We start from the raw sequence: 23,649 nt of genomic DNA, 5'->3' as shown, positions 1-23,649 counted from the left end.
TTGTTATTTTTAATATACCAATTATGCTTTATCACCTAATAAACACAGAAGATAGAGCGATTAGCTTCTTAGAACATAATTGTTAAGGAATCCAATTTGTGATATTTATGAGATGACACTGCTTCCTGTACAGAAAGGTAAGTGTCTTTTTAATAAACAAAAATGAAAAAATATAATTGTATTATCTGTTTTACAAATGTGCATGCCATTTAACCTGCAAAACCTCCTTAAACCAAATATTTTAGTATTATCACAATAAGCCATTCACTCATCAAACATGAAAAGGGAATCATTAGCACTGGACAGAATGGTTTGTGTGACTTTTTTCCTGCTGTACATCATGTGTTGTTGCCTCCAAGCGACATTGTTTGTGTATTGCCTTCAATCTGCTATTTTGCAGCTTTTTCTGTGCAAGATAAACAATTCCCTACACGTCCATTCACCAAAGCCATCCAACTTGGTGGGCTGATACTCAAAATGAAAGCCCCGTGGAAAACTTGGGATGACACACATGATGTGGTGTTTTACTGGCACTGACAAGGTGGGACAGAGGAAATATCCTGAGGTCTCCTGTTAAGTTCCTAAACTAGGGAATTGCTATCCATCATTCCCCACCGCCGGGCACACTCAGGAGGAGAGACAATTAGGAGCAGCTGGTACCAGGTCTTCTCCCGGAGTGGGACCTGCCCTGGCCCCGCTACCAATCCCAACCACAGAGCACAGGACACTGGGGCCTGGTTCCTCTTATCGACCAAGATCACCACGAATCAAAAGTGTGAACCGTGAAGAAAAATAAACACACACTGTCAAGGCAACTTTGCCTTTCATGCAATGGGGCAAGCATGCCTGATCCTCAGTATGGCAGGATAACTAAACTCAAATTTTTTTTGAAAGCCAACCCCATCCTGGGCTGCATGCCCAGAAGCATGGCCAGCAGGGCAAGGAGGGTATTCTGCCTCTCTGCTTCCCCACCGCCGGGCACACTCAGGAGGAGAGACAATTAGGAGCAGCTGGTACCAGGTCTTCTCCCTGAGTGGGACCTGCCCTGGCACCGCTACCAATCCCAACCACAGAGCACAGGACACTGGGGCCTGGTTCCTCTTATCGACCAAGATCACCACGAATCAAAAGTGTGAACCGTGAAGAAAAATAAACACACACTGTCAAGGCAACTTTGCCTTTCATGCAATGGGGCAAGCATGCCTGATCCTCAGTATGGCAGGATAACTAAACTCAAATTTTTTTTGAAAGCCAACCACATCCTGGGCTGCATGCCCAGAAGCATGGCCAGCAGGGCAAGGAGGGTATTCTGCCTCTCTGCTCTGGTGAGACCTGGAGCACTGTGTCCAGCTGTGGAGTCCCCAACAGAAGAAGGACATGGACCTGTTGGAGCAAGTCCAGAAGAGGCCACGAAGATGATGAGAGGACTGGAGCCCCTATCCTATTAGGACAGGTCAAGAGAGTTGGGGTTTTCAGCCTGGAGAAGAGAAGGCTCCAGGGAGACTTTAGAGTTCCCGTCCCTAAAGGGGGCTACAGGAGAGATGGGGAGAGACTCTTGCTCAAGGAATGTAGTGACGCTACAGGAGAGATGGGGAGAGACTCTTGTTCCAGGAATGTAGTGACAGGACGAGAGGGGATGGTTTTAAACTGAAAGGGGGGAGATTTAGATGAGATCTCAGGAAGAAATTCTTTGCTGTGAGGGTGGTGAGAGCCTGGCCCAGGTTGCCCAGAGAAGCTGTGGCTGCCTCATCCCTGGAGGGGTTCAAGGCCAGGCTGGATGGGGCTTGGAGCAACCTGGTGTGGTGGGAGGTGTCACGGAAAACAACAGATTGTTAAAATACACCTTTTCCCTCTTGACAGATGATGCGAGTTAAAGATCTGAAGTTCTGTGTGTGATTAGCACTGGAAGAGACTACTGGAAAAGACTAGGTATTCAAAATTGTCAATCACTTGGTAGGAGAGAAACATGACTAAAGCCTAAGAAAGAGAAGCCTGACCTGTAGATAAAGGAGTAGAGAAACTTTGAAATTGAATAAGCGAACCAAGTCTTAAGGAAAAGAGTGAAACCAGACCATTTTGCTCATACAAAGTAAAGTGAAGTGAAAAGCACAGTTTCAAGTTGTTCTAAGTCAACAACAGCCCTGCCTTCCTTTTAAATAAATGCAAAGAAATCATAAAGGAAGCTGTGGAACATATGATTCTATTTTATTATGCATTGCTGACAAGAAGCTGCTTGCATATGGAGACAGTACTTGAATCCTCTTATAGCCTACTACTTCCAAAAGTGAACAGAAAGTGCTGACAAACATTTGACTGCACAGCTCTAGGATCAAGCTCACTAATCAATTTAGGGATTCAAAATGAGATCCTAAAAATCTCCGACTATATGTAGTCTGAGATAAAATATCTCATATATAAAATACCTCATACATAATCTCACAGGCAGACTACGATTTTTGTAACATAATCAAAGCTCATGGTACATATTTTTCTGTATATGTGATTACAGTGATTATTGTTCAATTCTTTTAATACTAAAAGCACTAAAATCAGGTGCATAACCATCAAAATTAGCAGCTGAATATAATACTGCCTTATTTATTTTTGGCAGCAGATAATTTTGTTCCAATGTCTATAGTTCTAGTGAGAAATTTTGTTTGTTTTGTAGGTAATTTCTATTGGGTCACAGAGGCTTGAAGGAAGTAAAAGAAAAGATACCATCTCAGGAAAAACTGGGTAAAACCACAACATGTGTGAATTTGGCACGTGGAAGTTTAAGCGACTGTTCAATAAACTTATGTCTCCATAATATAATAATTATATATTATATATATATATATAATTGTGGACAGACTGGGAAGAGTCCAACAAAGGTCCAAAGATGGACTGAAGCATCTCTCCCATGGGGAAAGGCTGACAGAACTGGGACTGTTTAGCCTGGAGCAGAGAAGGCTCAGAGGAAATTTTATTATTGTCTAAAAATACATGAAGGGACACAGGAGCTTCAATCTGAACATCACAAAAGAGTTTTTTACTGTGAGAGTGACCAAGCACTGGCACAGGTTGCCCTGGGAGGTTCTGGAGTCTTTCCTCTTGAAGGTACTCAGAAGCCACTGGACATGGTTCTGGGCAACTGGCTCTAGGCGGCCCTTCTTGAGCAGTGGGGTTGGACCAGATGATCTTCAGAGGTCCCTTCCACCCTCAGCCATTCTCTGATTCTACAACTTAATAGTTTATAACAGTATTTACATAGAAGGAAAGTAAGAAACCTTACACTTAATTAGTAAAAATGTTTTTTTTCTAATCTGCTCTCAGGTTCCTTTCTTCATCCGTGCGCCGAGGAGAACTGTGTGCCCAACCTTCAATTCAGAACGAGCAGAGGAGATTTTTTCTAAAACAAATGCTGCTTTGGAGAAACAAAAAATATGAAAAAGACAAAGCACTAACAAAAGGAGCTAAACTTTTCCTAACTTTGCACTTGGGACTGTTTTGTTACAATTCTGACTAGGTCATATATAGGTCATATATCTGAGCCAGCAATGTGCCCTTGTGGCCAAGAGGCCAATGGGATCCTGGGCTGCGTAGGGAAGAGTGTGGCCAATAGGGTTGAGGGAGGTCATTCTGCCCCTCTGCTCTGCACTGGTGGGGCCACAACTGGAATCCTGCGTCCAGTTCTGGGCTCCCCAGTTCAAGAGAGACAGGGAACTGCTGGAGAGAGCCCAGCGTAGGGCAACAGAGATGATGGAGGGATTGGAGCATCTCCCTGATGAGGAAAGACTGAGAGAGCTGGGACTCTTTAGTCTGGAGAAGAGAAGGCTGAGGGGAGACCTTATTAATGCTGACAAGGATCTAAAGGGTGGGTTGAAGGAGGATGGAGCCAGACTCTTTCCAGTGGTTCCCAGGGACAGGACGAGGGGCAACGGGCACAAGCTGGACCATGGGAAGTTCCACTGCAATGGGAGGAAGAACTTGTTTGGGGTGAGGGTGGCAGAGCCCTGGCAGAGGCTGCCCAGGGAGGGTGTGGAGTCCCCTTCTCTGGAGATCTTCAAGACCCTCCTGGATTCTCCTGAGTGATGTGCTCTGGGCAGCCCTGCTTTGGCCGGGGAGTTGGACTGGATGGGCTCTAGAAGGTCCCTTCCAACTCCGACAATTCCATGATTCTGTGATTCCATGAGATATATATACACATATATACACACACTCAGAGCCAGTGTTAGAACATTTATGAAATGATGTCCCTGTTGCTCTTTGGGGTTGGTAATCACTTAAGTTTATTGCAGCAGGACTTTAGGACAAGTGACTTAATAGAGTCACTTAATTTTATAGAGACTGTTAGGACTAACATTTAATAGATTCAGAGTGTTAAACCTTAATAGTATATACATACTCACAAAAACCAAAAAAAAATACAAAAGCTTCCTTTGCACCAGAGGAATTCTGGTTCCACTGAGGTCAATGACAAAATTTCTGCTGACTTAAATAAGCCCACAATTTTACAGAATGTCCTTTTCTCGTGTGATTTTTAAATTTTACCTTCCATCCCAAACTCTGCCTGTGAACTCAGCGTCTTGAAGACCAACATTAATCTTCACTCTGACTTTTTGGCTTTATTTCCAAAACAATGAAGGACAAGCTTTTCCTGTTTCTGAGTCACAACATGCACAGACACAAATGAATTCATTCAGAAAGGCTGTTAGCTCACCTCCCTATGGTTAGAAATAGACTGTAGACATGTTCCCTGAAACACAGGGCACACAATCTCTCCTGTACCAGTAGCTGTGTGGCCCTTTACTACTATTTTTTCACATCCTATTCCAGTTTTTACTTAAACTAATTAGTTTAGATTAGGAAAAGGTGCATGTCAAAACCCCTGTCCTATGACAAAATTGAATTGCAAATCCATGGGTGGTAACCCCAGCAAAGAACAAAAGCTGTGCAACAGCTCCTATTGTTATTAATAATAACAATAATATAGAAGATTTGGTATTTTTCTGTTCTGATTTCCAGTTCATGCCAATGGTCATACTTTTCATCTTCCTACTTTCTGTTCTGATTTCCAGTTCATGCCAATGATGTCATGCTTTTCATCTTCCTATAAAACGTAAACACTGTTGACTGAAATTAACTACTGTAGTCAACATTAAAAAAACCTGACTCACAGAAAGGCTTAGAATGAAATTGCAAATGTTTTCCCTCTAAAACAGTCCTGAGAAAAATGGCCCAAATCCTGCCATTTTCCCATGGCACAAATTTCAGGCTTAGAATTTGAATCTAGACAAATTCTCCCCTGTCCAGGACCGAGTGCCACTGACATTAAACTGCTGCAAATTCACCCCACAGGGAGGAATAACTCCTTTGATTTCAAGAGTGTCTCCAGATTAATGCAGGTGTAGATGAGACCGGAGCACAGTTCCTCATTTTATATTCATACGCCATCTAATACCTATTCAGTTTTGTAGAATCATTTAGGGTGGAAAATCTCGGTGGAGTGAAAAAGGACTGTTTCTTTTAAATTGAATTTTTAAGAATGTAAAATTTACGAATACGGACAACTAGACTTGGAGAGGAATGATGTGTCACTTTGGAAATAATATCTCTACAGTGTGACAGTATCTTTTTTTTTTCTTCAGTGAATTTTAAATAGCAAGAGTATGATAGTTTGACATAGAGACAAATGTGTCAGACATCTTCATTTCTTCTGTGGCATTATTGTGACTGGAAAATACAATTTGCATTTATTGAGAATAAAATCTTAACCACATATGCTTCAAAATGTTACTGAGAAACAACCTAGTAGCCATATTATTCTACCCTGTCCTCATGTTTAGTGTATCTTCACAGTAAAATTCTGGTACAGGGAAAAGACCTTCAGTTTAACCTCTGAGCCAAGGAAAAAGGAACATAGCAGATTCCTAAATTTTCATTGCAAAAAGGATAACGGTTTGCTTTAACCATGCAAGGTCCCAAAGAATGTTAGAGCTTTCAATAAACTGGGGAGGGAAATAAACCTTTGCTAGAGATAATTGCCAAAATGAAAAAAAAAAAAAAAGTTCATGGTACAAGTAACATTAGCCAGGGAGATAACTTTCATTTTAAAGATCTATTTCATTTTAAAGATTCTACTTAAAGATCTATTTCTACTCATAACTTTCTAAATAAATTACTTCAGTTAAATAGCTTCAGCATCCAAATATATATAGAATATCCAAAATCTGGACAAAATCTTTTATAAGTCAGACAAATTTCCACTTTGCCCTTTTTGGTCATTATTAAGAAAAAACAAACCACCATGTACTTTTACAGTGAATTTTTTTAACTTTTTTTTTTTTTATTTTCTTAATTCTTTAATGGCTTAGCCTTGGCCTTTGGAAAACAACAGAAACTCTTCTTTTTTAGATTTATCCAAATTCAAAAAGGCTTTAAAATACTATAATGCATATAATGTACATAAGAACCTCTTTTCTTACCGTCAAAACTTGCAGGACTGTGGCCACTGACGAGGACATCAAAAGTGCTACAGCCAGGACTCGCCGAGATTGTATTTCCAGAGTCTTTGCATGATCTCAATAGATGATTTGATATCTCTGCACACCTGTCACCCAGGCTGTGAAAAGGAAATACCACGGATTGAATGTGTTAAACAGGATGGACTCACCTTCAGTTGGACTGTGGAGCGTCATCTCTCGCAGTGACGTCAGTGCATGACGGGACACCATAACCACCATGGGATGTGCACTACATAGAATCATAGAATCATAGAAGCATAGAATCATTGAGGTTGGAAGAGACCCTTGGGATCATCGAGTCCAACCATCTCCCCTACTCTACAAAGTCCTCCCCTACACCATGTCCCTCAGCACTGCATCTAAAGAAAAAACAAACCACTATGTACTTTTACAGTGAATTTTTTTAACTTTTTTTTTTTTTTCTTTTCTTCAGTCTTTAATGGCTTAGCCTTGGCCTTTGGAAAACAACAGAAACTCTTCTTTTTTAGATTTATCCAAATTCAAAAAGGCTTTAAAATACTATAATGCATATAATGTACATAAGAACCTCTTTTCTTACCGTCAAAACTTGCAGGACTGTGGCCACTGACGAGGACATCAAAAGTGCTACAGCCAGGACTCGCCGAGATTGTATTTCCAGAGTCTTTGCATGATCTCAATAGATGATTTGATATCTCTGCACACCTGTCACCCAGGCTGTGAAAAGGAAATACCACGGATTGAATGTGTTAAACAGGATGGACTCACCTTCAGTTGGACTGTGGAGCGTCATCTCTCGCAGTGACGTCAGTGCATGACGGGACACCATAACCACCATGTGATGTGCACTACATAGAATCATAGAATCATAGAATCATTGAGGTTGGAAGAGACCCTTGGGATCATCGAGTCCAACCATCTCCCCTACTCTACAAAGTCCTCCCCTACACCATGTCCCTCAGCACTGCATCTAAACGGCCCTTAAACACAGCCAGGGATGGGGACTCCGCCCCCTCCCTGGGCAGCCTGTTCCAATGCCCGACCACTCTTTCGGTGAAAAATTCCTTCCTAATGTTCAATCTAAACCTCCCCTGTTGGAGCTTGAAGCCATTCCCTCTCGTTCTGTCACTAATTACCTGTGAGAAGAGCCCAGCACCAACCTCTCTACAGTGTCCTTTCAAGTAGTTGTAGAGAGTGATGAGGTCTCCCCTCAGTCTCCTCTTCCTCACACTAAACAGCCCCAGCTCCTTCAGCCGCTCTTCATGTGATTTGTCTTCCAGGCCCTTCACTAGTTTCGTTGCCTCCTCTGCACTCGCTCCAGCACCTCCAGATCTCTCTTGGATTGAGGTGCCCAAAACTGGACACAACACTCAAGGTGTGGCCTCACCAGTGCTGAGTACAGGGGCACAATCACCTCCCGACTTCTGCTGGTCACCCTATTTCTAATACAAGCCAGAATGCCGTTGGCTTTCTTGGCCACCTGGGCACCAGGTGAGGCGAAGAGGAAAAATATGAGGTAGCCAAAAGGGTAAATCCTCACCCTTCTAAATAATTATCCTTCTTTTCTGTACCCTAGCAGTCAATACCTGATACTAAAAAACTTAAGATCTCTGCATGCGTTGCGATATAAAATTTTTAATTTCTACTTTCACAGACACTGACTCAAACAAGATGGATGAAAACCTCAGGGAACGATTTAGGACCTAGCAATGAAGACAGAAGGCACCATATTTATACTCACAAGTGCTCTGAAATATGGTGTCAGCTAAAACACCAGTCTTCACCTTGAGCTGTCTGAATTTTCTCACACAGTGCTCAGGTCTCTCTTCTATCTCCACATTCCCATTAAAATCATACATTGCTCAAGCAGCATATGAAATGTGAAATATCTAATTGTCTTTCAGTATCATCTTAAAGGGGTGAATGAAAACCTTTTCGACAACAACGACCCTCTTAAAAATCTTTTGGAATTTACCTGGCTATTGCCATTCCAGAACAGACCAATAGTCTGTCTAGTCCAATATGGTGTCAATTCTAAAGAGAATATGGGATTATTCCCTAATAGGTAGTTCCACAACTTCCATTTCATAAAGCAGTTTAAGTGGAAGAACAGCCCAGACCTATTGGCATTGGATTTTCACTTACCCTTGGAAAGGCTACAGGGGCAAAACATTATAATTTGGAGACAGCAAGAGGAAACAGGTTTAATAAGGATGAACATCATTGTTCCCATTAAGATATGTTCTTTTGAGAAGATCTAAAAGGAACTTGTGATTAAGAACAGTTCTCATTATCGACTGCATATGAGAAATCCTGATAAGAAGTTTAGAAATCCTGCCAGTCACAACTGGTGAAAATGATGGCAAGAATAATGATTATCTAAAGTCGATATATATATATATTTTTTTAAATCAATGACACTTTAGACTCAGTTTTCCTACCTCCTACCTTCGTTCCCAGTGAGTATGGAACAGCTTTAAATTGAAACTCACCTTACGGAATCAGATCAGAACTTCCAGATCTGGGGAAGAGTTTCTTATTAAGGGGACTATTTCTGGTGATGAAGAGGATAAAAAACCTGCAAGGAAAGAAAGATTGCTTTAAGAAGCCACACGTCACAATTATTGAACTGTCTGGGTTCAGGAAAAAAAAGCAAAGAGCTGATGCAGAGGAGTCCGGATTTGGTCAACACTTGTACCTGTTGCTTTTTTGAGGCTTTTCATTTCTCTTTCCTTGCAGTTTTCCAGTAGCTTAGATTGAAACTGCATTTCCTTACAATTATACTTGCTTTATACTCCTTTATACCTGTAGGTAGAACTTCAATGTTCTAATAAAAGTATGTATAATTTAAGAGATAAGAAGTGGTATTAGCATCAAAGTTTACCGTACTGATAGTCTTTGAACAATAAATAGGGGTGATATTTAGAAAACTAGAATACTAGGCTGAAGTTTTCAAATTTTCTAAAAATTGCTCACAAATACATTCGATTAAAATCAGGAATTCAAGGGATACGGGCTTTCATTTAAGAATGTTTCAAGGGTGCCTTATTTTCAAAAGCAGACACAGCAAGGTTTGCTAAATCCAGCTCCATTCAAAATGCATTCTCCCAAGATGAGCCAACTAAAATGAATCATCGCTTCCAGAAAACACATTTACTAACTCCATATATGAAGGCATAGATCCGGAAGCAGGAATTAACTCTCTGTGGTCCTAAAGTACATACAGTACATTTTACTAGAATTCCTTTTCTGCAAGAGAAATTGAGAGGAGATATTTAGGTTCAAAGTATCGCTTTAGTGCAATCTCTCCCAAAAGCAAGGCTATATAAGTGTTTCAACTTCATACAAAAAACTTTCCCCAGAAATGTGAGCATTAAAGACAAATTAGTTTAAAAAAAATAAAACCTGGTAATATCAAACTCCTCTTTTTTTTGATAATTTGCTGAGGTTTGTTAGGTTTGGTTTGATTTGGGTTTTTTGTTTTTTTTTTTTTAATTACTGCCCCTCTCTCCCAGTTTTGTTAGGAAAATAAAACCAAACAAAATATTAATATACCGACTGATATTTATTGATAAAAATAAAGAAATTCTTCCAAAGTGATTATTTTTTATGCAGGTATTTTCCCTTATCATTCTCCTAAGAAGTCAAAAGCTATTAAGAATCACAGAATCATATTGAACTAGCTGTTTCATTTCCTGCATGCCTAACACAGATATAAGAATTAAGCATTGGTTTCTTTCTGCCCTTGATATACATATATGTATCTGTGTACATATATGTTTATCATGTATGTAATGCTTGTGTTGTCATTTTTATGGTCAAAACCACTGTACAAATGGGTATTTTCATAACAGAACTTTTCAAACATCCGCGACCTAAAACAGAGAGAAAATTTCTCAGATAGATTTCTTCCAAAATAAGGTAGCTTGCAGCTATCGCAAAGCAAATGCTTGTTATATCTACAGATGAACACACTGGAATGAGAGGTAGGTGCAGACTGATCCTTGGATTCCCCAGTCCAGGATTTGCTGGCTGTTTGCAGGCAGAGCAGCATTGGTGTCATTCCCCTTAAATTCATGTGGTTAAGATAAGAGGTCCTTATTTTTCACATCAGAGCTGGAGCTTGCTGAAGTTCTTCGCTCTAAACTTTTCTGAGCGACATCCAAACATCACTAAAACTGACTTCATTCTACGGAGCCTCTAGGACAGATTTTAAAAGGTATTCAGGTGCTTAAACACGTGCATTGGAACGGTCTGTGATTTACTGATTTTGCTGAAGTGCATTAATCACCTAACTCCCAAATGTTTCCATCTTTAAAAGCCTTTCAAATAAGAACACTGTTTGCTTGTTTGCTAATGTGACAGAAAATATCATGTGCTAAATGTTTAAGGTCCGTGTGTAACCTCGCAGGGGTAAGGAGTATTTCTCCCAGGTAGCCAGCACTATTCCAGTCAGCTTCATCACACCAAGGTACGGGTGGCTGTCCCGTTTTCCAAAAGCCTTAATTTCTATTTCTTGCTTCCTTTGAAGAAAAGAAAACCAGCAGCTTGTCACTATGATATTGGGTGGGAGGTGGTGTATGGCAGGATGATGAGTCAGCCACTGAGCCTGCTGGTCAGTGGGAAAAAAAGAAAAACCACCACAAAAAAACGAAATGCCAAAACAAACAAAAACTTGTCATAACTACTGGGGCAATCCTATGCAGAGAGAAAATACAGTAGACAATGCACACACTGATTCAAATGTATTTCCAGATTATGCTAACATTAAGGCAGAAAAAACATCTGAGACACCTGCCCTATTCTGCTGCAGAAAAGAATCACAGAATGACAGAATCTTCATGGTTGGAAGGGACCTTTGAGATCATCGAGTCCAATCACAAAAAAAACCCAAAATACCCAAACCAAATACAAACCACAAACAGACACAAACCAACAACCTCAGGCACTAGAGCATGCCCCTAAGTGCCACATCTACATGTTTCTTCATTACCTCCAGGGATGGTGACTCCACCACCTCCCTGGGCAGGCCGTTCCAGGGCCTGACCACCCTCTCAGGAAAGTCATTCTTCCTAAGATCTCATCTAAACCTCCCCTGCCCCAACTTCAGACCATTTCCTCTGCTCCTGTCATCATTCCCTTGGGAGAAGAGGCCAACCCCCACCTCTCTACACCCTCCTTGCAGGGAGTTGTAGAGGGCAATGAGGTCTCCCCTCAGCCTCCTCTTCTCCAAACTAAACATGCCCGGTTCCCTCAGCCTCTCCTCATAGGACTTGTTCTCCAGCCCCCTCCCCAGCTTGGTGGCTCTCCGCTTGACACGCTCCAGCCCCTCAATGTCCTTCTTGTAGTGAGGGGCCCAGAACTGACCACAGCCCTCGAGGTGAGGCCTCACCAGTGCCCAGTCCAGAGGCACCATCACTGCCCTGCTCCTGCTGGCCCTGCATCTTATACATTCCTCCTTTAGCAAATTGATTGCTGTTTCCTCTGGGTGTATCCATGCCCACCTTTGGGATTTGATTCCAGAAGCTATGTAAGTGGGATATTTATAGGACGACCACGCCGATGAAGGCCTTGTATGCTAAGCTCTAGAACAGCAACGGATTTCTGCCGCGGTTAAATGAGAGCAAGGATGTAAATATATCCCAGCTCTTTGTCACAAAGGTGTGTGGGAGTAGAGGAGTTCGTTAGGCAAGGTGCTGGGAGAGGGAGGGAAGCTCCAACTGCCTGCAGCTCCGCCACGTCATTATTCATTGTGTGGTGTGTCACTCAGGCTGTCACAACGCAGAGCGGAGAACATGCCCGTCCTCGGTGATGAGCAGCAGCGAGGGGGACTGAAAAGGCACGGGTCATTTTGAGGAAATACCTCACAGAATCACAGAATCACAGAATCATAGTGGTTGGAAGGGACCTCAGAGATCATCGAGTCCAACCAACACACAAAAAAAAAAACAAAACACCACAAACCACCACCGCTGCGCTTTGTGCAATGGATCTGGCAGCATTGGGGATCATCCACCGGGTGCTAACAACCACCCAAAGCCATTCATTACAAATCAAGACGTATTTGTAAAGGCTTCCTGAGGAGGAGGCGGAATTCTGTAGGGCAGCATTGGGGATCATCCACCGGGTGCTAACAACCACTCAAATCCATTCCTTACAAATCAAGACGTATTTGTAAAGGCTTCCTGAGGAGGAGGTGGAATTCTGTAGGTAAAGTACTCCCTAAATATGATTCAGCCACGTCTATCAGACTTGCTGAAAGCGATCTGAGCAAAGAACAGGTCAAATGTGCAAAGAGTTGGAGGGGTACGGGTGTCAGCACAACACTTTGCACTGAGGAAGAAGGTTAATAAGAGAAGGTAGAATCTGCAGGGTCAAGGAAGGCATAAATATAAACATTTAAAGTCCCCCAGGAAGGTAAAGTACTCCCTAAATATGATTCAGCCATGTCTATCAGACTCGCTGAAAGCAATCTGAACAAAGAACAGGTCAAATGTGCAAAGAGTTGGAGGGGTACGGGTGTCAGCACAACACTTTGCACTGAGGAAGAAGGTTAATAAGAGAAGGTAGAATCTGCAGGGTCAAGGAAGGCATAAATATAAACATTTAAAGTCCCCCAGGAAGTGTCCAGCTCTGGAGTTCTCAACACAGGAAGGACATGGACCTATTGGAACAGGTCCAGCGGAGGGTCATGAAGATGATCAGAGGGATGGAGCCTCTGTCCTATAATGACAGACTGAGAGAGCTGGGGTTGTTCAGCCTGGAGAAGAGAAGGTTCTGGGGAGACTTTATAGCCCTTTCCAATATCTTAAAGGAGCTACAGGAGAGCTGGGGAGGGACTCTTGATCAGGAAGTGCAGTGACAGGACAAGGGGTAACGGTTTTAAATTGGAAGAGGGGAGATTTGGATTAGATACCAGAAAGAAACTCTTTGGTGTGAGGGTGGTGAGAGCCTGGCCCAGGTTGCCCAGAGAAGCTGTGGCTGCCCCATCCCTGGAGGGGTTCAAGGCCAGGCTGGATGGGGCTTGGAGCAACCTGGTCTGGTGGGAAGTGTCCCTGCCCGGGGCAGGGGGGTTGGAACTAGATGATCTTTAAGGTTCCTTCCAACTCGAACCATTCTATGATTCTATGAAATAAGGCAGCAAAGTAAGGAGACAAGATAGAGGCATCAGGTTTAAACAGCCCCACATAAAATTGGAGTCAACTAGACAAAGAAGACAGTCTAAATTTTTTTAATTAGAAAATCCCAAGTTATGGCTATAAATAATTAAAACCAGGTTTTATATCTTTGAAAATGAGCTTATATTAATGAAACTTTATATGTGGGATTTCCACTAAAATTGGCTTCTTCAGTATTTGCAGAAAATGAAATCACCCCTCCCCATCTTTAAAATTATTGCTATATGAGATAAGTTCTCCAATTTTCCTGCTTCTCTCTGCCTTCTTTCCCCATATACAGCAGTGCTCTCTGTTTAGTTGGGGGTTTGGTTTTTCTTTTTTTTTTTAAATAAATTTCTGACTCGGAGTCAAGAATAAAAAACCTCGAAGTCAAACTTCAGCAGCAATTCAGAGAAATTATTCTCAAACATCATTATCAGGTCAGGAAGAATGTGAGACCTTCCAGCGGCTGGTATCAGCACTACCAAACATTATCCAGGATTCACTCCTGCTAAAATTCTTCTTTTAGGCTACAGTGGATAACAGGATACAAATCACGGAACCACAGAGTGCTATGGGGTTGGAAGGGACCTCTGGAGATCATCCGGTCCAACCCCCTGCCAGAGCAGGTCCACCCAGAGCAGGTCCCACAGGAACGTGTCCAGGTAGGGTTTTGAATGTCTCCAGAGAAGGAGACTCCACCACCTCCCTGGGCAGCCTCTGCCAGGGCTCTGCCACCCTCACAGCAAAGAAGTTCCTCCTCATGACTAGGTAGAACTTCTTGTATTCAAATTTGTGCCCATTTCCTCTTGTCCTGTCCCTGGGCACCACTGAGAAAAGCCTGGCCCCATCCTCCTGACACCCACCCTTGAAGTATTTATAGGTGTTGATCAGTTCCCCCCTCAGCCTTCTCTTCTCCAGACTAAACAGACCCAAGTCCCTCAGCCTTTCCTCTTAAGAGAGATGCTCCAGGCCCCCCATCATTGTGGGACATCTGGCTACTTTCTGGCAATTTTATTGATATCCTGCTTTACCTCGTGATTCTCTGGTGTCCTGGACACACTCAATATTGAAAATCAAGTTTGAAGGAATGAAATTACCCAACACAGGAAAGCTTATCTCAAATTCCAGTCTTTAAAATATACCTAAGGTATAACTGGTACAGTGTAACTATTACTTAAGTGTGTCAGAAGTAACTGCATTTTCTATTTCATATCACATTGGATCATTCCAGATGAAACTTGCCTAAATAAATTTATGCTGTTATTAAATATGATACATGTTTCTGAATTATTAAAAGTTGGGGTAAAAAGAAGTTTCAGGAAAGATAAAATACAACAACATTTTTTTTTTTAAATCTTGATAAAAAATATGTAAAGGTTTCTCTAAAATAATCGTGTAAGATAGAATATGCTTCTTTTTCTTAGAGAAGGTAAAATATTTAATTTTAATAAAATGACAGAAAGTATGAGATACAGTTAACTTTAGGATATGAATATACTAAGAAATAGATTTACTGAGGTTATGAAACTATTCTGCTTTTCCAATCATACTTGAAAAAATGGAAGAAGTGCAAGATAGTCTGGGGCCAAGCCCAGTGCACGTCTACTGAAATGGGAAGCCAAACTTGTCCTAAAGACTAATTCTCAGATATTTCTATTACTGGCCAGTTCCTATTTGACTTGCTCAAGCAAGTATATGCAATGGCTTTGTCAGAATTACTTTCACTAGGAAAGCTGAATTATTTTTTCACCTATATAAAATGTCTGTTAGCTATACTCCCTCCCTGTTATATACATACATACACACACTCTTACTGTGTCTGCTCCTTACAAGCAGAATAAGAATAATTTTGTGTGCAAATATGGCTCTAAATATTAACCTAGATACACTAACTTGGAGATACTGATAAAATTCAACAGGCTTCATATGAGGAAAGAGAAAATGAAATTATCAGAAGACACGAAAACTCTATTAGGGATCAGCATATAAATTGAGGTATTTCCTGACAACTGTCAAACTTGTGCCAAAGTTCAGAGAAGGAATAGAGCTGTCTCCATCTGCCAAAGTCTTTCTCTGCTGCCTGCCAGCACTGTCACAGCTCTCGGAAAACTGAACGAGAACCAACTGATTAGAAAACTAGAACACTGTCACAGCTCTCGGAAAACTGAACGAGAACCAGCTGATTAGAAAACTAGAACAAAAAAAGGAGACCCAGTTGTTTCATTTCTTATTACCTGTTTACAAAAACAACGGTGTATCGTAAAGCCCTCCAAAAAGGATCTTTAATTTAATGATGTCTCCTCAAGGGACTTTGTACAGGCTTCAATAAAGGTGACACTGATGGAAAACGCAGCAGAACACACGTCTGGCTGCGGGTGTCTTTCTTTCCATGTGTGTAAGACGTGACCATAGCTGTGAGATCACAGAGCACTGTTTTGACTTGTGCTTACTGGATTGTACATGATTTATACCAACACGGCTTATTTAAAGTGTTAGGATGTGTCGTCTTCAGCTCTCAAAACAACAGTCAATAAAAAACCCTTAATGGAATCACAATTTTCACATGAGGTCCTACAAAAAAGCAAGACTGATTATAATTAGCCCCAACAGGAAGGAAAAAAAAAAAAAAAATTAGAAAGATTTCATAACTTTAAAATACAGTCCTGTACCTCCTCCAGAACACGGCTGGTAGGAGAAAATAAGCAAGACTAACTTGAATGGATATCATTAGAAAGTGACCTCTGTTAATTGCTCTTGGCCCCTGCATGGGTTAAACCAAAAAATCGGCTTAATTCACAGCAACAAAACCAAACTGAGGGGGAGGGAGGGGGCTGAGAAGACTTTCTACCTTTAAGAATATGTAACCACAAACTCCTGCAAACTGCAGAGTAGCCTTTATTGTAATTCAAGTTCCCAAATACCCAAATCAGCCAACAGAAATAAATGAATTTGCACGTCCCCCATTCCAGGCAAACTCAGAAAATGCACGAGTCAACGCCTGATCTTCTCCTTGTGCTCAATAACTGCTCTAATGACTCTCTTGCTAATGAGTCTCTTTCTACTTAAATTCGGAAACGTGCAGACCAATTCACTCTTAAGCAATTCTCAAGTTCCTAGAAAAGCACAAGACAAAATGAAGAACTGCTAACGTCACATACATTTGCCACAAATTCAAAGTCTGAAAACAAACCCTTTTTATCAATGATGCTGTTAAGAGCTTAGGGTCTTGGAGTCACATTAGAGTATTGAAAGAAACTTCAGCTGTTCTCTTTGTTAGAACAGACCAGAGCCCTTGGAAGACTAGAGGTCCATGCCTAGTAACCTTCCACACACACTACCCCCATTACAAGGTATGAGAATCTTCAGTCTTTACCATGGTAATGCAGATAAAAGCTGCCTTCTATGAACTGAAGTATTTACAGACATTGATCAGATCACCCCTAAGCCTTCTCCAAACTAAAAAGACCCAAGTTCCTCAGCCTTTCATCGTAAAAGACATGCTCCAGGCTCCTCATCATCTTTATAGCCCTCTGCTGTCCCCTCTCCAGCAGTTCCCTGTCCTTCTGGAACTGGGGAGCCCAGAACTGGTCCCAGTGCTCCAGATGGGGCCTCCCCAGGGCAGAGCAGAGGGGCAGGATGACATCCCTTGACCTGCTGGTCACACTCTTCCTGATGCCCCCCAGGATGCCATTGGCCTTCTTGGCCACAAGGGCCCATTGCTGGCTCATGATCGATAACGACTGAAGTGCAGAGCATTTCCTGGGAAACTGCTAACAGAGGAGCTAATGTTCATGCCCTCCTATCAATAATAGAGATTTCTTATCAAATATATATAATAATATATTAAAAAAACCCCAAAACCCAATCATAAGCTTATTACCTTTAAATGTACAAAAAACCCCATTAAGTTGTGTATTCATGCAGGTCTTTCCATCACAGCTTGTCTAAATTCATCACACAGGAACCATTTTACAGACCACAAAAACGCAGCCACCTGATAACCTCCAGTAAATGATTCACCCCAGCACCACAGAGAAGATTCACCCCAAGAACAAGAATGAGCATTTTAGATACAAGAATCTTCTGTCTTTACCACAGTAATACAAACAAAAGCTGCCCTCTAAGAGCTGAACTGTTGCCATCCCCAGGATGAATATACTTCCCCTGGAAATATTTAGGTAAAATATTACCTGCATCTTTACAGCTGTAAAGCCAGCACAATTTTACTTGTGGAATCAAGGCCAGGAAATTCGTGCTCTGCACAATACCACAACCCCCTGGTCTATCAGTCTATGATTCTGGTGCAGTTAATGATAAGAGAAAGTGTGAAATGTGTATCAAAATAGGAAGCACGGTCTGTAAGAAGGTCGGGTCCAGAGAAGGGCGACAAAGCTGGTGAGGGGTCTGGAGAATAAGTCTTATGAGGAGAGGCTGAGGGAGCTGGGGGTGTTCAGCCTGGAGAAGAGGAGGCTGAGGGGAGACCTTATTGCTCTCTCCAACTCCCTGAAAGGAGGGTGTAGAGAGATGGGGGTCGGTCTCTTTTCTCAAGTCACAGGCGACAGGACAAGAGGAAATGGCCTCAAGTTGCGCCAGGGGAGGTTCAGGCTGGATATTAGGAAAAATTTTGTCACTGAAAGGGTTCTCAGCCATTGGAATGGGCTGCCCAGGGAGGTGGTTGAGGCACCATTACTGCAGGTAGTCAAAAGCCGGGTTGATGTAGTGCTGGGAGGTCTGGTTTAGTGATGATGCTCCTTGTTTGTTGTGTGGGTGTCTATTTTTGTCAGTTAGGTTGATGGTTGGACAAGATGATCTTTAAGGTCCCTTCCAACCTAGAAGATTCTGTGATTCTGTGATTCTGTAATAGTCAGAAAGCTGTGGTAGCTATCTGAGTAAGAAAATGCCCAGGCAGGGAAGAATATTTCCTTCCTTCTTAGGCTCCCAGGAAATTCCCAATGGGAAATGGAAATGGAAGTGACACATGAAAGTTACATGAATTTCATAGAATCATGGAATGGTTTGGGTTGGAAGGACCTTAGAGACCATGGAGCTCCAACCCCCTGCCCTGGGCAGGGACACCTCCCACCACACCAGGTTGCTCCAAGCCCCATCCAGCCTGGCCTTGAACCCCTCCAGGGATGGGGCAGCCACAGCTTCTCTGGGCAACCTGGGCCAGGTTTTGCATAACATGAGCTCAAGGGTCTGTAAAAAGGAGTAGAGAAAAACCTTCTGTGCTGACATTTTCCTCTCCTGCTCTGACTCGCATACGAAAACAGGGTCAACATCCAGCTCTTGTAAATCACTCTTGGTGCCCAGGTTCTTTCATTGCCTTTAAAGAACCGTTAATTGCTTCATTTAACCCTTTATATAATTCAGTATGTTATTCTGCGCTCCCGGCTGCCACTCAGATGACAAAGACGTGGTGCTGGTAGGAAAACACATTGAAGAATATCTCATAAATGTGCAATTTTTTCCCTCTGTGCGAAGCAATAACCTGCCTTTGAATTCAGAAAAGGCCCCTTGCCACTAGAATTGGAGAAACCCCTCTGATTTGCACACACCTGCTTCTCTGACCTGCCATGTTCTAATGATCTGCATGAAGTAAGTCACAGGGGAAAAATGATTTCATTTCCCTTGGCAAATAAATAAATAAATAAATAAATAAATAAATAATATTTAGCTCAGAGTGTTTTTTTATATTCTTGTACTTCCTTCTCAGGGACTGGCTCCCAGATGACCATAAACAATTTATTTACCTCTTGAAAGTGGTCATCATTAGTTTAAGCCACCAGTTTAATTAATTTATCTTCTATAGTTGCTGCTTAAGGAACACAAGTCATTCTTCCAATTTATAGGAAAATCACTGCTGTTTTATATTGGGAGAGTCTAAAGAGAGGCTGTAAAAAGCAGAAATATATCATCGTTATTTTTAAGTGAGAGGGGTAGTACAAACCAGTCTGTTCACAATTTCAAAACTAAGAACAGGTTTGTACTTTGAATACCAATACAAGAAGAAACATTAATATTTAGAAATAAAGTAAGTTTATGAGGTTTGAGTGAAAAAATAGTCTTCACCGTGGCTCTGGAACTCATCTCCTTAGAAATATTTGGAAAATTAGGCCCATTAGCAGGCAATTTTTATCACTGAAATGATTTTTTTATATTTTGGTTTCATTAGGAAGAGAAGAGGAAAAATTTATTTTAACTTGACCACAGTCTACTGCTCCTTTTTGATTTTGTAGGTCAAAGGATGAGTTGGCAGATGAATTATTTTTGTATCTCTCCATAAAAAAATGCATGGACTCATGTTTTTTGTCTTTCAAAATGAGGAAGCTCTGTGCAAACCCAAAGTTGAAAACGTAAACCCTTTCAATAACCTCTATATCCTAATTATTATTAACAGATACACAGCCTGTGCTTACAAAATAACTTGTTATTAAAAAATTGGTTTGCCGTGATTGCCATGTGTACATTTAAAAACTACTTTTGAACACATCAATCAGTTTATAAATGTTTTTTCCACATCCTCAAGTACTTCAGGGTTATTTCCTACCTCATACTGTGCAATGCTTTGTCAGATTCAGCGCTCAGTAACTGTCAAGTCATTCTAGCGACGGAGCTATTATTTTATTTTTCAGATGGTTCTGTCTGTACTTAACATTACGATTTTCCACCTAAATTTTCTTTGTTTGGTTTCCATTCCTTTTTTCCTCATTTGAAGTGACTGTATTAAACACAGTACTGGGTCTTCCGAAAATGAAAGACCACATACTGCCCCTTTAATCATACTTGTTGAAATTCGTATCCTTGCTCGTATGAATCTTCTGTGCAGTGCATTCCAGATACCCAGATCTCTGCAATATTTGGAATTTGGAGCACCAATTTAGGAAAGAGAGAACTAAACATAATATGTATTATAGCAAGAAGTGAAGATGGAAGAGAAAAAAGTCACTGTGTGTGACTCAGAGTGATGATTTTCAGCTCTTCATGCTACATTTGAAAAGTGACAACGTTGATGCATGACAATGTACAAATAACCATTACTTGCAACGACGTCTTTGTCATTCACTTGAAAATGCCTGTGTGGGCTTTATTAGGAGAAAAAAATAAAACCTGCCTGAAAATCTCCTTAAGTATGTTGCTGGGTTTAATAAAAGCATTAGTGCTGAGTATCATCCCACAGTGCAAGCTTTTTCAGTACTTACAATACATGAATCTCTTAATCCTAAATAGAATGAAAAGCACAGACTCTCTAAAACTGAATTTTAATACCTAAAATGTCTGTGGAGAGAAAGTGGAAAATACAAATGGCCTCAACCTACTGTTACCCAACTCATTACGTCATCATTGAGCACAAAATAATGAGAAAACATGAGCATGTTGTTGAGGTGATACCATCTGAATGGGCATGTCTAGAAAAATGATATATCCCATCCAATTAGCACCACATTTACATTATGACAGCACCAGCTGAGGAAGCCTCATCTCTACCTGTACAGGACTGAAGTCTAAACCATTTTCCATTTGATACATTTATTTTAAAAACGAATTAATGAAAACAAACATCAACTTGTAAACTCAACCATTCTAGACTGTTCTGGGCAGGAACGAAAAGCTTCTGATGTTGGCACTTGCTGAGAGCTTGACATAAAAAGGAAGGACGGATTGTTTCCCAAAAAAGCACAGAGGGAAAGAATTCTGACTATCTAATGTTCTACGGAATTTTCAAAAGCACCAGTATTTAAATCATTACTTGCAGTACCAAGCAATAAATTCACGGCAAAAATCATCAAGTTCATCCCAAGGACTCTTTTTGAACAACTTTTTCAAACTAGAAGCAAAAAATGTGTAAAAGTCAACTCGCAAATCAGAGGTCAGTCAGAGTGCTGAGAGCTGTGCTCTTCAAGAAACACAGCAGAGCATCCTAGAAAGAAATCCCAGGTTTCTTGAGCTACCTGAAGGAATCATTTAAGCCGCCGTAGGTTTCAGTCCCATCTCCTGCCGATGGGAGACTTTCAACTTCCCGTGCAGTTTTGCAAATAAATGCTTGAAATATCTCTGTTTGTTGGGTTAATGTGGTAATGGTAACATGACAGAGGCCTTTTAACTAAGGAGGAGGAAAGCTTTTCTTCTGCTATTAGAAAAGTTATTCAAAGTTTTCCATTTTCTTGGGTTTTATATACAATTAAACTAATTCACTGCAGAGTTCTAATGCTCTGTGAGTCATAACTAATTGCAAATGTACGTTCCCTTTTGGAAGATCTAGTCCAAATACAGCCCTCACACAATGAGATACTAACTTCTGTTCCCAGCAGCTCTATTTCATATTCAAAAAGATTTCTATGGAAAATATTCATATTAGATGCACCTCCTCACAGAAAAATAATAAATAATCTCAGAAGCAGAATTAATAACCTCAGTGAAAAACACTGAGACTCCGAAGTACTAAAAGCATTTATATAGGAATGTGCTAATTTTCTAATTTTAGGCTCCTCTGCTTTGTCTTTAATTTGGACACCAAAGCAATGTGTGCTGTGTACTGAAGACAACTGTGTGCCGAATACAGGATGTATTTCAGTAGCTGTACAATAAATTCAGGCTGAATATGAACCCCTACTATCAATGTTCCCAATTTATCCCTTCAGGACAATATGCCGCAGCGTAGAAACCCGACAGAATGCCTAGCAACCCTGCACAAACCACCTGAGGATTTCAATAGTCTATAGTTCTTGGATGAATCTTTTGTGGTGAGGACTACTTCATCTGATGAGCTAAAGACCACTTCCTACTGATAAGTTAGTAGTGGGCTACATATTGAATAATTCCTACATCCAAATGATATCCCTGTAAAGGACTTATATTCTATTAATTAGTGACCACACCCAGACCATCCTAGAAGATCAAACAAGGAGTTTCCCATAAAACTTTATTATTATTAACTTAATCTATTAACTGTGTAAGTCCAGGCATCATTTTTATCTTTTTCTCTCATCATAATTAAGAAATATTATGTTCCGTACTGTGCAGGCATTAGTAATTAAATAATTAAAGCAGTATAGTTTATGAAATTAATAGGAAAATTGAAGCTGATCATTCTGCATTATTTGAATAAGAGTTTGAGGGAATTTCACTATGAAATTGCTGAGATATTGCAGAGGATATAAATACTGAATGGACAAATCTAGTTGCCTTCATGGACAACTATCTGAGACATTACATCCACTCCAGTTTTCTTTAGTGAAATATGTTGACATGCTTTCTATTTTACTACCTACCTACCTACCTAATAGATGTGAGGTAAAAAAACCCCAGCAAATAGCAACAAACAAAACTGAAGACATTTCTACATTTATGAAGGAACAAAAGGCATCAAACTCTCGCAAAGGCTGCAAGGATATGTACCACCAAGACACAAAAGGGAACAATTTTCTCTTCAATACTCAAAGAAAAAATGAGTCAGCATTAAAAGTCACTTCTTATTACTGCATTTGCATACATAAGAATGAATATTAGTCACTCATCTTTAAATGTGTAGATGGACAGACCATAGAATTGTCTAAGTTGGAAGGGAGCTTTAAGATTGTCTAGTCCAACCATCAACCTAACTCGGATAAAAAAAACGTCACTGAACCATGTCTCTAAGCACTGTGTCAACCCGGCTTTTAAATCCCTCCAGGGATGGGGCCTCAACCCCTTCCCTGGGCAGCCCATTCCAAGGCTTCATAACCCTTTCAGTGTAAACATTTTTCCTAATATCCAATCTGAACCTCCCCTGGTGCAACTTGAGGCCATTTCTTCTTGTCCCATGGCCTGTTCCTTGGGAGAAGAGACCGACCCCCCCTGGCTACACCCTCCTTTCAGGGAGTTGGAGAGAGCCAGAAGGTCTCCCCTCAGCCTCCTTTTCTCCAGGCTGAACACCCCCAGCTCCCTCAGCCTCTCCTCATAAGGTTTGCTCTCCAGACCCCTCACCAGCTCCGTTGCCCTTCTCTGGACTCGCTCCAGCACGT

General features: G+C 41.1%; 1 protein-coding gene and 1 long non-coding RNA gene across 3 annotated transcripts in view; both read right to left on the bottom strand.

The window, feature by feature from the left end:
- Nucleotides 1-6,600, bottom strand: part of LRRC4C (leucine rich repeat containing 4C) — a 122,360-nt gene extending 115,760 nt beyond the window's left edge. For both annotated transcript variants that reach the window (XM_014937176.1, XM_014937180.1), the window contains exon 1: nt 6,468-6,600. The gene's annotated coding sequence lies outside the window, so the exon portion shown is untranslated. The remainder of the gene's footprint in view (nt 1-6,467) is intronic.
- A 470-nt stretch (nt 6,601-7,070) lies between these two features.
- LOC106885183 overlaps nt 7,071-23,649 on the bottom strand; it is a 149,360-nt gene continuing 132,781 nt past the window's right edge. The window contains exons 2-3 of the long non-coding RNA XR_001411398.1: nt 8,978-9,063; nt 7,071-7,202 (exon numbers count right to left, since the gene is read on the bottom strand). This is a non-coding gene — a long non-coding RNA (uncharacterized LOC106885183). The remainder of the gene's footprint in view (nt 7,203-8,977; nt 9,064-23,649) is intronic.

The sequence above is a fragment of the Calidris pugnax genome, unplaced genomic scaffold (assembly GCF_001431845.1).
Source record: "Calidris pugnax isolate Ruff unplaced genomic scaffold, ASM143184v1 scaffold3, whole genome shotgun sequence".
Lineage (NCBI taxonomy): Eukaryota > Metazoa > Chordata > Aves > Charadriiformes > Scolopacidae > Calidris > Calidris pugnax.
This window is presented reverse-complemented; position numbering and strand designations above follow the sequence as displayed.